Source organism: Callorhinus ursinus, unplaced genomic scaffold, assembly GCF_003265705.2.
Source record: "Callorhinus ursinus isolate GAN/ISIS: 27379988/994484 unplaced genomic scaffold, GSC_fseal_2.0 scaffold1, whole genome shotgun sequence".
Lineage (NCBI taxonomy): Eukaryota > Metazoa > Chordata > Mammalia > Carnivora > Otariidae > Callorhinus > Callorhinus ursinus.
The window spans coordinates 97,664,562-97,679,986 of record NW_027397063.1 but is presented as its reverse complement, the minus strand read 5'-3'; the positions used below and the strand labels follow the sequence as shown (position 1 = coordinate 97,679,986).

Genomic DNA, 15,425 nt, shown 5'->3' with positions numbered 1-15,425 from the left:
TACGATTAATATCCTCTGCGTGTACCCAGCACTGGGGCATCTGAGGAGGAAGTGAAGAAAAGTGTAGCTAAACAAGCCCGTGTAAAGTCCTTTCTTCTTTACACATCCATTATCGCATTAAATATCCTCGAAATCCTTTGAGATGTGCATCGTTGTCCCCATTTTGTAGATGAAAACCCTGAGGGCGAGAGCCCAGCCGTGCTAGTGTACAGGGCGTTGACTGTTTTCAACAAAATAACAGTCTACCTTTTCAAGAAAACGAAGGCACTTTGGCTTTTAAGGAGCTCTGGTCTAATTGATGAATATTTAACATGAGTCTAATACATTTACAAATCACAATTACTTTATTTCAACTCAATCTTTAGAGTAATGTGGACTCCACAGCCATGCTAAAAAAGCATAATACTAAGTAAAAAGAACATGTGGGCTAGACAGCCCTCAGAAGCTCAGAAAATTCAATATGCCTATTAAAACAAGTATATATAATTCTTAACTCATTGCATTATCACTTTTTCTTAAAAAAAAAAATACTCAACCACTTCATTCATAACAAAAACTTCTTTCATCTACATTACTGGCATCAGGCAAACTTCTCCAAACTTCAGCTTCCCTATCAACAGATTAGTAGAGTTTTCATCTTAATTTCATCCAAATTGCAGGGCGCCTGGGTGGCTCAGTTGGTTAAGCGACTGCCTTCGACTTAGGTCATGATCCTGGAGTCCCAGGATCGAGTACTGCATGGGGCTCCCTGCTCGGCAGGGAGTCTGCTTCTCCCTCTGACCCTATCCCCTCTCATGTGCTCTCTCTCTCTCAAATAAATAAATAAAATCTTAAAAAAATTTTCATCCAAATTGCAATTGACTTCCAGTGTTTCCATTCTAATGGAGCTTTCTGTCCACAACTTTTCAGTCTATTCTCTATATAGTGTTCCTGAAATATGTCTTTCATATAAATGCCAGAAGTCTTTATCAATAACAGCAAAATGAGAAAGAATAGACTAGTGATTCTTTTCCAGAAACTTAAGTATTCATTTAAAAATATCTGCAATACGTCCTTTTAAAATGGTACAATGCTCTTTTATTATGCAATGGTGGTGAGAGAGAAGAAACTCTTACTTTCTCTTCCAACATACTCCCCTCTCAGTTTTTTCTATGGTAGATCACACCATTTTTTACCCATTTGTTCAGACCACAATGCTAGTTGTCAACACTAATGCCTTTCTTTCCCTCTCCATCTGTGACCAATTCATCAGCAAAACCTTTTGGATCTGTCTTTATACCTAGATTTCTTGTTTACTCTTTACAAACCAAGGATATAAAAAGATAAAATCAGAAAACTGTAAGATCAAAAGGGACAAAAATCGAGATAGTTAAAAATAAGGAACAATGATGAAAGAATTATACCTGAGAAAAGTGTTTAAACAAAATAGCAAAGATAAAAGTTTGAAATGTTGAGTGTAGATTATAAAAACATTAAAATCGAAATGATCAAAGGAGGTAGCTTTGCAAACCAAGAATAAAAACTAAAAATAAAGGTAGGGGCACTTGGGTGGTTCAGTCGTTAAGCGTCTGCCTTCGGCTCAGGTCATGATCCCAGGGTCCTGGGATGGAGCCCTGCATGGAGCCCTGCATGGAGCTCCCTCGTCAGCGGGAAGCCTGCTTCTCCCTCTCCCACTCCCCCTGCTTGTGTCCCCTCTCTCGCTGTGTCTGTCTCTCTCTGTCAAATAAATAAAATCTTAAAAAAAAAAAGACATTAAAGATAAACAGAAGAGAATCTAAAATAGTAGGAATTTAATTTTTTATAGGGTAAGATAAAGAAATATGTAACCAATGATGTTAACAACAGAGGTTTTTTGGTGATGGTAACAATGAAGACATGAAGATAGCACACCAGAAATACTAGAACAGTGTTTTCTTATACCAAATGCAATCTAGTTCCTTTTGAAGAATCACAGAATCTAAGGATCATCTATATGTGGCATATGTGGCCACGGAACATTAGACAAGCAGGGTAAAAGGTGTGCTGAGAAAACAGAAGGAAGGGTAGGCAATAGATTCTATGCAAAGACTGCAATATATTTTGGCTATTTCAATATAGTTCAACTCTGTGAAGGAACCAGATGGACTTGAGTCCATCCCAGCTTGATTCTGATCTGTGAATTTAAGGCTTAACATTTCCATCACTTCATACCTAGATTGGGGAAAAAAAGGGGGGAGGGGAGATTTAAAGAAATAATATTTATTACTGGCAGGGACAAGGATAACAAATTTCTCTCATCCACTGCTGATGGCTTTGTGGAAGAAAATCCAACAGGTTAAAAATTAATACACCTTTCTTGTGACACACACTGCAAATTGCCTAGCCAGTAAAGACAAACACAGCTTTTTACTGGGACCCTATGAAAAATAACAGATGAGGGCATCTGGGTGGCTTAGCCGGATAAGTGTCTGCCTTCAGCGCAGGTTATGATCCCAGGGTCCTGGGATGGAGTCCCCCAATGAGCTCCCTGCTCAGCTGGGAGTCTGCTCTTCCCTCTCCCTCTGCCCCTCCCCCAGCTTGTGCTTGGTCTCTCTCTCTCAAATAAATAAAATCTTTAAAAAGTAAAGAAAAGAAAAATAACAAATGAATCATCATGGACTACTCTTGGGTAGCAGGGGAGAGGAAAAGCTCTTCGTTATACAAAGTCCATTTGAAATGCAAATCTCACTATGGAAATGATTTTTGAAAGAGATTAAACACTTCTATTAGTTTCTAGGTATAATATTTTAAAGTCCCATCTGAGAGATGATTTTCTCAGCCAAACTACATATTTCAGGCACTGGTATGTGATTAATTCATTGGTTCATCTCTTCATTCGGCTGAGATTTATTGAGAAGCTACTATGTGAAAGGTACTGTGCTAGAGCCTTGGAAATATCCAAATAACAATCATAATTATGATTATAATAACCAAAGTTTATTGAGTCTTTGTTATACATCCAGGTCTATGCTAGGCTCTTGATATATCATCTAATTTAATTCTTACAGCAACACTATGAGATATGTGTTATTATCCCTATTTCTCAGATGAAGAAACAGAGGCACAGATTAGTAAAGCAGCTCACCTACAATCCCACAACCAGTAATTGGAGGAGTCAAGTTATGAACCTAGGCAATCGGACTCTAGGATGTGAGCTCTTAACTGCACATGGGTTCTGGTCCCCTCTGTACCAGCAGAGTCTCAAGATCTAAGTGCCTGCCCCGGAAGCCCTATTTTGAGCAAACAGCCGAGGGTAGTTTCTTGTGTGCCAGTTGCCACACTGCAGCTCTGGCGGGCACAACCTTGCACAGCTAGGATCCTGCACCAAACCCATAGGCAAACCTCAGTGAGCAAGCCTGGGCTCTCACAGTGGAGTCTGTCTCAAAGAGTGTGAAAATAAGATGTCAGAAAGAAACAGTTGTTGGAGGTGCACAGAAACAGCCAACTAAGAGGTGGAAACCATAAACCATAACTCACCAGCAGCCATAAATTAAAGGGAAATTAGATGCTCAAAGGGCCTCAAGGCTTTCTCATTTCCCTCTAAGCCTGAACAACACCTGCAATGAAGCAAAAACACTTCAAAAATGAAAACAAAACAAGTTAGAAATAGAGGGAAATAAATATAAACATTTTACATACAAATGAAAAAGATGAATAATTGTGTTCAACATAACTTAGCAATTTATCACCTCTTGCCCCCAAAATGTTTAAGGCAAAAGGAACAAAATCAAATGCATACATGATCCAGACAAGTAACCTGTGACATAATAAAAAATACATACTCGGTCTCTGCCCAGCTTCCTGACACAGAACTCCTAAAATCCTTGGAATTGCCTGAGTGATAGGAATGAGAGGAGAATCTTTTTTTTTTTTTATAAGCCCCTGTCAAGCACACCTGAGTTTATGTTAATGATCTGGCTCTTGGAGGATGGGGGGCTTGTTCCACTAGGAACCAACCTCAGGATTAGAGAGGGTTGGAACTTCAACCCCACTCCACCACCACCTCTGGGGAGAAGAGAGTAGAGAGGGGCTGGAGACTGAATCACCAGTGGCTAGTCTTAAGTAAAGCACTTTCCTGATTCTGGGAGCTGTTCCCACAAATTATCAAACCAGAGGAGGGGGTTGTGGAAAACCTCGATTTTAGCCAGTTCGTCAGAAGCACCGATGACAATTTGGGATTAGAGATTAGCATCTGATGTGGGCTTTAGTCTTGTGGGACTGAACCCTGAACCTGTGAGGTCTAAGCATTGAGTGAAACTCTGGGACACCCCGTTGGTGTCCACTGAAAATTAGAGAATAGCTTAGGGTGGAAAACCCACACGTTGGTGTCGGAAGTGTTGAGAGTAGAAGGAAATAGTTTTGCTTTTCCTTTTAGAACTGCAATAAGTGAATTATGTAAGCCAAACACAATATGGGGTTTAATCTGCCCCATAAATTCCCAGATTTATGGAGACTTGAATGTATTCAATATAGGAAAAAATGTTCAAGGTGTTGCAGTGTGTGTTTTTCCACACCACCAAGCAATTAACTCAGTTTTCCTCCGACCCTGCCCAAGGTGTTCCACAACCTGAACTCAGTTCTGACACTACCTACCTGGAGCTAGTGTGTCAGATCCCCCAGGTTAAGGGCTCAGCCCCACGAGACTGCTCCCACTTCAGATGCCAAACCAGCTATAAATTGGAGGCTTTCCTGACTCCCTCCTCAGGTTTGATTAATTTGCCAGAGCAGCTCACAGAACTCAGGAAACCAGTATACTCACTAGATTACGGGTTTATTACAAAGGATAGTAAAGGATACAAAGGAAAGCGATGAAGAGATACCTAGGGCAAGATCCTGAACACAGGAGCTTCAGTCCCCATGGACTTTGGGGCTGGCACACGGAAGTGTTCCGGTTCACCAACTTGGAAGCTTTTCAAACCCCCTCCTTTTGGATTTTTATGCAGGCTCCATTACAGAAGCTTGATTGATTAAATCATTGGCCACTGGTGATTGATTCAACTTCCAGCCCCTCTCCCCTCTCGGAGGTCACGGGGGTGGGACTAAAAGGTCTAACCCTCTAATCATGATTGGTTCCCCTGGCAAGCAGCCCCCATTCTTGGTTTACCTAGCAGCTTTCCAAAAGTCATTAACATAACAAAAGACACTTTTATTGCTCTCAACACTTAGGAAATTCTGGTATCACAGGTGTAATGAAAAAAGCCTCACCATTCAGAAAGAAATGTGCCAATTTACAGAGAGTGCTAGGGAATGTTGGCCCCATAGGCTTGGCCAGGCCTCTTCTCCCACCCACCAAATACATACCCTGCCATTGACAGACGTTTGCCAGCTGGGTTATTATTATTTTTTTCAACAAAGATAAGGTCCTGAGAACTCTAAATGCTCACTTTACTGTAGAATAGATTTTTAAATCAAACGAGGCATTAAAACATTTGAGGGAAAATGTTTTTGTCTCATTTGTCTTTGAGCTTGAGGTTTATAATTTCCAAGACAAATACTGTTTTCCTTTTTAGCAAATACTGATTGACCCATGTAAATTGGAGACTGCTTCTGAAGCAGAAAATCCTGTTTCTTTTGTGCCTAAGGATATTCATAGAGTCACTTATTTTTTTTAAATGATACACATCTACAGAAAATATATTATCTTAATATCCACAGATAGAGGCCATAATACTTTGACTCTCAAAACTCCCCCTGGAATCTTCTAAATGTGAGACTTCTCATACATACATCATCCATACAGCACTGCAGGGCACAATAAAAATTAAGATTTGCACTGGAAATCAATTTTCTTTAGTTACACATTTAACCTAAGCACTATGACAACAGAACATGAGATAAAGTAGGTCACGAATTTCAACTAGAATGGTTTAGATGAAATAAAAGCTCAGCTGTAATTTGTTGCTCATCTTTTAGGAGTCTTTATTTAAAAATTCTTGTATTTCACAGGCCCCAGCCAATGTAATCTAACAACAATCTAGTAGATAAAAATTGAAAGACCAAATCCTCGACTGGAATTCATTCAATCTCAGTATTTATTTCATATGGTTTGCCAATTAAGTAGTAGTGTCCATTTCCATACTCATAAATAGATAAAGAAGGGAATTCCAGGTAAAGAAAGAGCTATAGGAGTATTCAGTCATGCAAGGGCACAGGATACTATTTGAGATCATTTGTGGGATGACCAAAACCAGACACAATAAGGGCATGAAAAAGGAGATATGCCTCTGTCACTATAAGCTTAAGGGAATCATCAATGATGTCCTAGGAACCTAGCTGAATACATATGCCAGCTACCTAAGCTATTTTTACCCAGGAAATAAAATGAAATTAAGTTCTCATTCCTTTTACAGTATTTTGTGATTCCATCTTCCTTTGCCTCTGGGGTAAATGTAACCCTCTGTCTTACTAACCCATGTTTTTTATTCCAACTCCAGCTACCTCTTCTATGACCTCTCTGCACTAAATATCCTTTCCTCTTTTCCCTCTTTCATGAATAGAACTTATGTGTCTTTTGAGTCAGAAAGATCTGTCTGTTTCATCTGCCAAAATAATAGCTGTGTGATCTTGGGCAAATTACTCACTTTCTCTGAAACTCACTTTCCTCCCAATGTTGCTGTGTGTATTAAATGAAACAAATAATATGAAGGCACATTCATAGGTCCCATCACCTAGCACTGTGCCTGGAACAGAGCCAGCTCTCAATAAGGATAGTTATTCTTCCCTCCTCTCTTCTCTCGTTGTGTTGCTTCCTGCTCAACTTATAAACCTGCCCAACTGTCTCCTTTCCTGCACACACATGTGCATGCACACTTTGCCTCAACTCCATTACATTCTTAAACTTCCCACCTGCCCTTCACTGCCAAAGAAGAAGTCTGCTTGGAGTCATTCAGGTCCTTACTTCCCACTCATTCCTAGCCACATTGCAGCCTGAATTCTACTTCCACATCTCTTCTGAATTTTCTCCAGAAACGGCCTACTCTATTGCCCAAGCCAACATTCTTTCCTTAGTTGTGTTTTTTTTTTAAGATTTTATTTATTTGAGAGAGAGGGAGAGAGAGAGAGAGAGAGAGCGAGCACATGACTGGGGGGAGGAGCAGAGAGAGAGGGAGAAGCAGACTCCCCACTGAGCAAGGAGCCCGATGTGGGGCTCGATCCCAGGACCCTGGGATCATGACCTGAGCTGAAGGCAGACGCTTAACCTACTGAGCCATCTAGGCACCCCTCCTTAAGTTGTTGTTGTTGTTGTTTTGTTTGTTTTTTAGATTTTATTTATTTGAGAGAATGAGAGAACATGCATGTGAGCAGGGGGAGGGGCAGAGGGAGAGGAAGAGCGAGAATCTTAAGCTGGCTCCACACCCAGCATGGTGCCCAACTCGGGGCTCGATCTCACCACCCTGAAATCACGACCTGAGCTGAAACCAAGAGTTGGATGCTTAGCGACTGAGCCACCCAGGCTCCCCTCCTTAGTTTTTAACCAACTAACCTGCCTTCAACATTTAGCACCATTGGATACATCTAGAACCTCTAGAACATTCCCCTTCTCTAGTCTCCAGGCAACTGGAGGAGTCCCTGCTTCTCCCCCGACCCCTGTTTCCCCAACTTCTCTGACAGCTGCTTCTTTGGCTCTGCACTGACTCCACTGCTTCTTCCTGCTTCTTGGAAGAGGTTTCCCACTTATATGGATATGAAAAAGTCAAAGGTAGAACCATGGTAATGCCAATCAGAGCCCTCAAATATAGCACCACACTAGCAACAATTTTGGCAAAAGGGAGATCACTTATTCAGGTAAGTCTTAAATTAAATGTTGCTCCCCAACCAAAAACAAACAAAAAACTTGAGGTGATCCTTAAACTGCTCCATATCCCAGCAACACAGAACAAAGTGAGGGGAGACTAGAAAATGTGTCTAGAGCTCTACAGAGAGCACAGTAAAGAATATTCTTTCTTGTCTTCTTTGCCTACACAAATCTATACAGTAGCTGGGAGGAGCAGAAATATCTAAAACTACACACATAACTGCTTAACACTGTATTTAAAGTCTCAGTGCTAATCAATTACAGATGAGTTGAGTTTTTCCTATAATTATTTTTAAAATCCTGGATCCAAAGGAATCTTCATTCTGCTGTATATCAGCTATGAATCTTCCACAGATGAACATCGAGAAATGGTACAGAATCAGCTAATAATGAACACAGAAAAAGAACGGAAACTTCTCCCTAACCACCCTTTGCAAGGGCTTCACCAATTCTCAACTAAGCAAGCATTAGAGTTAATACAAAAATCATGGTGTATATTACCACAATTTGCCATATATATATTGGTTAACAGCATAGGCCCTAGAGGACGATTGCCTTGCTTCAAATTCTACTTCTACCACTTCTTGACTGTGTGAACTGGTAAAGTTATTTCAAAGTTCTCTAAGATTCTGTTTGGTTGATCTATTAATCAGGGGGAAGTGATGGTATTTTTTTTTCCACAGGGATTTTGAAAAGATTAAATGAGAAAATGTACAAAAAGTACTTAGCACAATGTAAAACGTGGTTTGCATTTGAGATACGTTATGTAAATATTATTTTTTCTTTTGCTACATGCCCAGATTTAGCTCCTTCCTTTCTGAGAAATTCTGCTTTAATTGCTGGTAAATAAACGTGTGTGTGTGTGTGTGTGTGTGTGTGTGTGTGTGTGTGTTTGTTTTATAGCTAAATTGGGAGATAAAGCAGGGGAAACTTGGCTGTATGTAGACAGAATCATCTCCGTGAAGTTTACAGGGCCTCAGTTTCTGCCCAGAAAAGAAATTGACTCCCATTCACTACTTCCTTCAGCAAAGACGGGGGACTTCAGCTCTTGATCTGGGAAAAGGAGGAAAGGTCTAGAGCTTCCAATATCAAAGGGGCAGGAGTGAGGAAGAGTTAGGTGACTTCTCAAACCTCTTCTCCACCAGAGTAAACTTCTACTGTTTTATTGGAATTTTTTAAAGTTTTTATTTTTAATTTTTTTTTTTTTTTTTAGTAATCTCTACACCCAACATGGGGCTTGCACTCATGACCCTGAATATCAAGAGCTGCATGCTCTCCTGACTGAGCCAGCCAGGCATCCCTATTTTAGTATAATTATAAAAGAATTCTGATTCTAAAAGTCAGAGAAGAAACCAAAAACCATGATTTCAAAACTCAGAGATAACAACTATTAATATGTTGAAGCGATTTCTTCAGTCATTTCCTATGCATCTATTTACACATCTAGAATTGAAATAGTTGAAGGGCACCTGACTGGATCAGTCTGATCATTCGACTCTTGAACTCAGGGTTGTAAATCTGAGCGCCACATTAGTTGTCGAGATTATTTGAAAATAAAAATCTTTTAAAATGTAAAAAAAATTTTTAGAATTCATAAAATCTTTTAATATAATTATAATATAAAATTTAATATAATTAAATTAATGATTAATAATTAATTATAATCAAAATAATTTAATTTACTATAATTAAAATTGTTGAGATCAGGGCTATATACAGTTTTGTCCACCTTTCTAACTGTTCTATTATGAGCATTTTTCAATGTCACTGAAATGTTTTCAAAATATTCTTTCTAATGACTACAAAATAGTCCTTTGGATGAATATATTATAATTTATGTATTTATTTTAATCACTCCTGTTATTTTCTAATCTCAAAATAAATTGCATATCCATTTATAAAATTAGAAAATATAATGTATAAATCACCTATAATCTTACTGCTCCGATATAATCACTGAGTTAATATTTTGATACATTTCCTTCCAGTATTTTTCTGTGACTAGCTATTACATACTTGAAATAATTGAAGTCATATATTACAAGAATCTTTCCATGCCATTAACAATGCTTTCAAAACAATTTTTAGTGCTTTTAAAATATTAAATGATATATATCTGATCTCACTCTCTTACTGGTAGGGAGGAAAGAAATTTCCAGCCACTAAGGACAGAAAATATCCAGAAATAGAGAGGAAAGTTCTATGTAAAGCCAGGCCATCTAAGAGTTTCTCTAGAAAGAGTCCCAACTTGCTTGGCATCCAAAAGGCAAGTGGTTGCTTCCAAAAGCCAGTCGTCAAATCCAAGGTAGGGTAACTGAGTCAGAACTCTTCAGTCACAAGTGACAGAGCCCTTTCTCAAACAAGTTCAAGAAAAAAAAAATGAACAACAGAAAAAAAAATTTGTTTTTAAAGAGAGATAAGCAGGGAAGTAGGAAGGGAGGGAGGAAAGGGAGAAATTTATTAGCTGAGAAAAACAAAAACAATTTCCGTCACTGCTGCATCCAGAGGCTCAAACAATGTACTTAGGACTTAATTTATTAGTTATCTCTCCTCTCTATTCATGTGTTGGTATCATTCTTTCCAATAGTGACAATCTGGGGATTTTCTTGAAAGAAAGCTGGTCATAAGACTCTCTGGCTTATCTTTACAGATCTTGATCCCAAAGGAGGAGATAGCAGTTTTCCTGGTGGCTTCTGAAGAACATGATCAGCAGGGATTCTGGTTGTCTCCGCTGAACCAGCCGCCGCGGCCCCGGGGGATAGAGTCACTGATTGGCAAAGTTGGTATCTGAGGACCACACCTGATGGAGTGCGGGAGGGCCGGTTCCGCTGAAATGCAGGGCAGGAGAAGTAGGGTTCTCCAAACAAAGAAGAAATGCCAGCAGTCACGTCCAAGCAGGTAAGAGGTCAATGGTCACATCATCACAGGCAGCCGGATCAGGAGAGGGCAGAGAGGAGCAGTCTGGGAGTGCTTTGGGGCCTGAGGTACATTCCTACATATTCAGGAGCCAGGAGCTGGATGGAGGTGTGGCCATCAGTGGAGCCTGGGGCCAGACCTATGAATATACCTTCATTTATTTAACCATTCCCATATTGTTAACCATTTACATTCTTCCAGCTTCCTTTTTCATCAGTTGCTATGCTAAGAACCACTTTAGTTTTTCATTTATTTTACAATAGTATTTATTCCCTTATGATGTAAAATAAATATACGTTCATGAAAAAAATGCAGAAAGATAAATAAATAAATACCTGTATTTCTACTACCCAGAGACAACCAAATTGTGTGTGTGGTGGTTGTATTTGTGTGTTGTATAGAAACACACATGCACATATATACATATATATGCACATACAAAACTGATATCGTATTTCAAGTAGAATTTTCATTCATGATTTTTTTTTAAAGATTTTTATTTATTTATTTGACAGAGAGAGACACAGCGAGAGAGGGAACACAAGCAGGGGAAGTGGGAGAGGGAGAAGCAGACCTCCCGCTGAGCAGGGAACCTGATGCCGGGCTCGATCTAGGTCCTGGGATCATGACCTGAGCCGAAGGCGACACTTGACCGACTGAGCCACCCAGGAGCCCCTCATTCATGATTTTTAGTTAAAGCTAAATTAGAAACAATTTATGTTGTTAAATATCCTTCGGTATTAACATCCTGATAGAGACATATTTCATCACATAACTTATCAAAAAATTTTACCCATTTCTTGATTTGTAGGCATTTAGGTTGTACCTATTTTTTCACTATTATAAGTAAATCTATATTAGGTATAAATAATCATCTGCATCTCTGATTATTTCTTCTGGCAGAGTCCTGGAAGTGGAGATACTGGGCCAAAGCATGTGCACACGCTTATGAGTACAGTCACACAAACTGCCCCAGGGTCAACTATATCAAGGTTTAAGGTGAGGGGGAGATGACAACATTCTGTAAGGCCCAACACCATCAGAATGGGGATGGTGGGAAGCCAAGAACTAATTTGAATATGAGTAACACTGGCCTCATGGGGCAAAGACAAGATTTGTTTAGGTAGCCAGTCAGCAAGATCAAATCTTAACATAGATGATGTGGGGGTTCACATTTTGACTTACACAGCTGTCACTAGTGGATGGACTGATGGGAAAACAAACCTCCCTTCACCCCTTACCTCCATTTCACTTCCACTCTGGCTTGAGCCCCATCTGCCCCCAGCTGCCTAAACTGTCCCGGAGAGAATTTTCGCTACCAAGGAATGCAAGTAGAACAAAGTAGAGAATTTTGTTGGCCAGAAATGTTCCGTAGTCTTTTTCCCCATATCAGTCAGAGAGAGTGAACAACACTTCCCAGAGGACTCTACAGAAATGAGAATAAATGGAGTTCTCCAGCATCATAGAGCAACCTGGCAGACCTCGCAATTAGGAGCAGGAGTCCTGACAGGTTTGTACAGCTGGGAAAGAGCAAGACGGGGAAGGAGGCATTGGAGAGGGACCACTGCGGAGCAGAGTGAGTAGCAGAGATTTTTAGGGGCTGTCATGAATACAGAGCTCTAGAAAAAAAGAACTATGGCCAAGGAGGATTCAGGGATGCTTTCTGTAAGGTGCCATGTATTTGGTCTGGCTCTAAAAACACCAGCATCAGAGATATGCATGAATCTTCAAGGCTTCCCGAGACAGACTCATGTTTCTTTTGCATGTGACTCTGCGCAGAGGATGGGCCACATGAAACCTAGGAAAAACTTTCAAAAGCAACCAAAATATGAGTCACCATATTTTCCAGAGGAAGGAATTTGTAGATCCTACAGGAGAATCTACAAGATCTGCAGAATTTATTCACTCCATTTTTTTTTTCCCTCTCTGAGCCTTCACACAAATGTTTAATACCTCTCTATTTTATAATTGGATTGACTCGCCACGTTGTTGTGGAAAAGGTATTCTGGAGTAAGTTGTGATCTTCTCTCTGCTCTGTAATTTTCTTTCGTCACCTTACCACATTCTCCTAATTGAGTATAGCTGATTATTATGGCCAAGGCCTTGCTTTACTTGTCCTGGTACACTCCATAGTCTTGATCAGAGCTTTACACCTAGTGATAAAATATACATACTTGCCAAATTTCAGTGAAGGTAGAAAAAATAATGGGGTTGCAAAGATAAACCTTTCAATCATTAAAAAGTCTCCTTTGTCTTCATTTATTCATCAAATCAACAAACATGGATGGTTTACTACAAAGAAAAACGCATTTCTTCAGCCTGTTGTACAAAGTGTTTTCTGTTCTCCCTTAAGAATGTGACTTTTCATCTGAAGATCATTTTAAAATTGCTTCTAAGCAAAGTACAATGTAGAATAAAGAAGAAAGAGGAGAGTTTCTTCCTGATAAAACCTGGCTTCTATTGTCAAAGGGCAGAAGAGGTCAGGTGATGGTCTCCATTTCTAAAGAGCAAAGCACCCTTTTTGTATTGAGATGTTTAAAATTCTTTTTTTTTTTTTTTAGATTTTATTTATTTGTCAGAAAGGGAGAGAGAGAGAGAGAGCACAAGCAGGGGCGATGGCAGGAAGAGGGAGAAGCAGGCTCCCCACTGAGCAAGGAACCCGATGTGGGACTCGATCTCAGGATCCTGGGATCATGCCCTGAGCCAAATGTAGACACTTAACAGGCTGAGCCACCCAGGCGGTCCTGTTTAAAATTCTTTAATCAAAAAAGTGCTTTGGCCTGATAATTTAAGGTTATGTATTTAATTTAGTTTATCTTATCTGAAGATGAAAGGAGAAAAATATGGTTTGGGAAGGGAGGAAGTCTTCTCAGGCCACTAGCCCCAAGACAAAAAAAAAGAAGTCAAGAACATATATATCAAAAGAACAATGGTATCAAAGAAAAAAGGGACAGGAGTCTTAGGAGTTAACCCTTTGAGGGTGCTCTACTCCACCGTAGTAAGAAGCCAGATGGAGCAGAAGGAAGCTAACAGAAGAATCTGTGGTCATCAAATGAGTCCTGGTGTCTCCTTCCACCATATTGGCTTCCCACCTTGAGCCTGGCACTCTGCTAGTCTCTCAGGCCATGTGAGAGCAAGCACTTGTCACCAATAAAGGGGTCAGGGATTGTTGTGAGGGAGAGAGCAGCAGAGTGACCAGCCCTTCCCGATTGCCTGGGAACGCAGGTTTTAGCACTAACATTCCCACTTCCTGGGAAATCCCTCCGTTCCTTGCAACTTTTTCTCACAACTTCCCAGAATGTTCAGATTGCGCCTTCACAAATACAGAGTCAGTCGATTATAAAACCAGAAAGGCAGTGAGTGTGGGACTAGACGACTGTGGGAAATGGGGAGAATCTCAGGCTGTGGAACACATCTGTAAAGATCTCACTGCAAATACGGGGAGGGCGATCCTGCAACATTTTTAGGAAGTAAACAGTGATAAAAGTATAGAGAATTTATGTATAAAATATGTAGAATGCATTTAATAGTCTCTTTAGTGTTAATGTTTTTATAGCAATGGAAGTTTTTGTTTGATTTGTTTTTATAGCAATGGAAGTTTTTGTTTGATTTGTTTTGGATTTAGAGGATGTCTTTACAAGGGATTTCATTGGTTGATTTGCAACTATGCCCCCCACCCAGTGCTTCCCAGAGCTGCTCAACTTTGAATCCTTTTAACAACATGGTATGAAGAATGTAAACCTCATGCTGAGGCAAGTACTCTCTTCATGTTTCTTAATGTTCTTTTTTTTTTTTTTAAAGATTGTATTCATTTATTTGACAGAGAGAGACACAGCGAGAGAGGGAACACAAGCAGGGGGAGTGGGAGAGGGAGAAGCAGGCTTCCTGCTAAGCAGAGAGCCCGATGTGGGGCTCGATCCCAGGACCCTGGGATCATGACCCGAGCCGAAGGCAGACGCTTAATAACTGAGCCACCCAGGCGCCCCACGTTTCTTAATGTTCTCCTAAGAACCATCAGCCTGACATATCGCTGACACTGTAAGTTCAGCTCCTCCAATAAACTAGGCACCCAGCATTGCCGAGTCCGTTCCATTCTCCTCCAAATGCCAAGCTCACCACCCCCACTCTTTCGTCTGATTCACAGAGAACACAGGCTTATGAGAAGCCTGCCCCCTTGCCATCCTGCCAGCAGAACCTCAACCCTGACTCCACCCACAACCCTCTGCTTCTCCCTTTCTCCTGCCATAATGAAAGAAGTACTTCTTATTTCTAAGCTCATCTTCCACCTTGCTGACTCCATCCTCACCTCCCTCCCAGGACGTCAATTATCATCATCTCTGCCTCCTTATGTGGCGTCAGTGGCTTCTCTTCTATGGAGCCATTCTTCAGCATGTATAGGTGTTTAACTTGCTGCCATCTTTAAAAGACATTATTTCTCTATCCCAATTGTTCTCAGTACTGGCAATTCATTAGAATCACCTGGGGAGCTGTAAAAACTTTACGGTGCCCAGGCTGCACCTCGTAACAAGTCAGAAGTGGCAGGGGTGGGGCCCAGGTGTCAGAATGTTTTTAGAGCTCGCCAGGTGATTCCATTGTGCAAGCAGGATTGAGAAACACTGGTCTAACTTAACGATCCCTCCCGCTACCCCCATCTGTCCTCATTCACTGTCGAATTTGACTTGCTACCTCCTTTCTC

The 15,425-nt window shown here is 40.4% G+C and overlaps 1 long non-coding RNA gene across 1 annotated transcript; it reads left to right on the top strand.

The window, feature by feature from the left end:
- Positions 1-7,672: 7,672 nt before the first annotated feature.
- Positions 7,673-14,460, top strand: LOC141370441 (uncharacterized). The gene is made up of 4 exons (XR_012374470.1): positions 7,673-7,803; positions 10,464-10,711; positions 11,633-11,728; positions 14,355-14,460. It is a non-coding gene; the product is annotated as an uncharacterized lncRNA (long non-coding RNA).
- Positions 14,461-15,425: the final 965 nt, after the last annotated feature.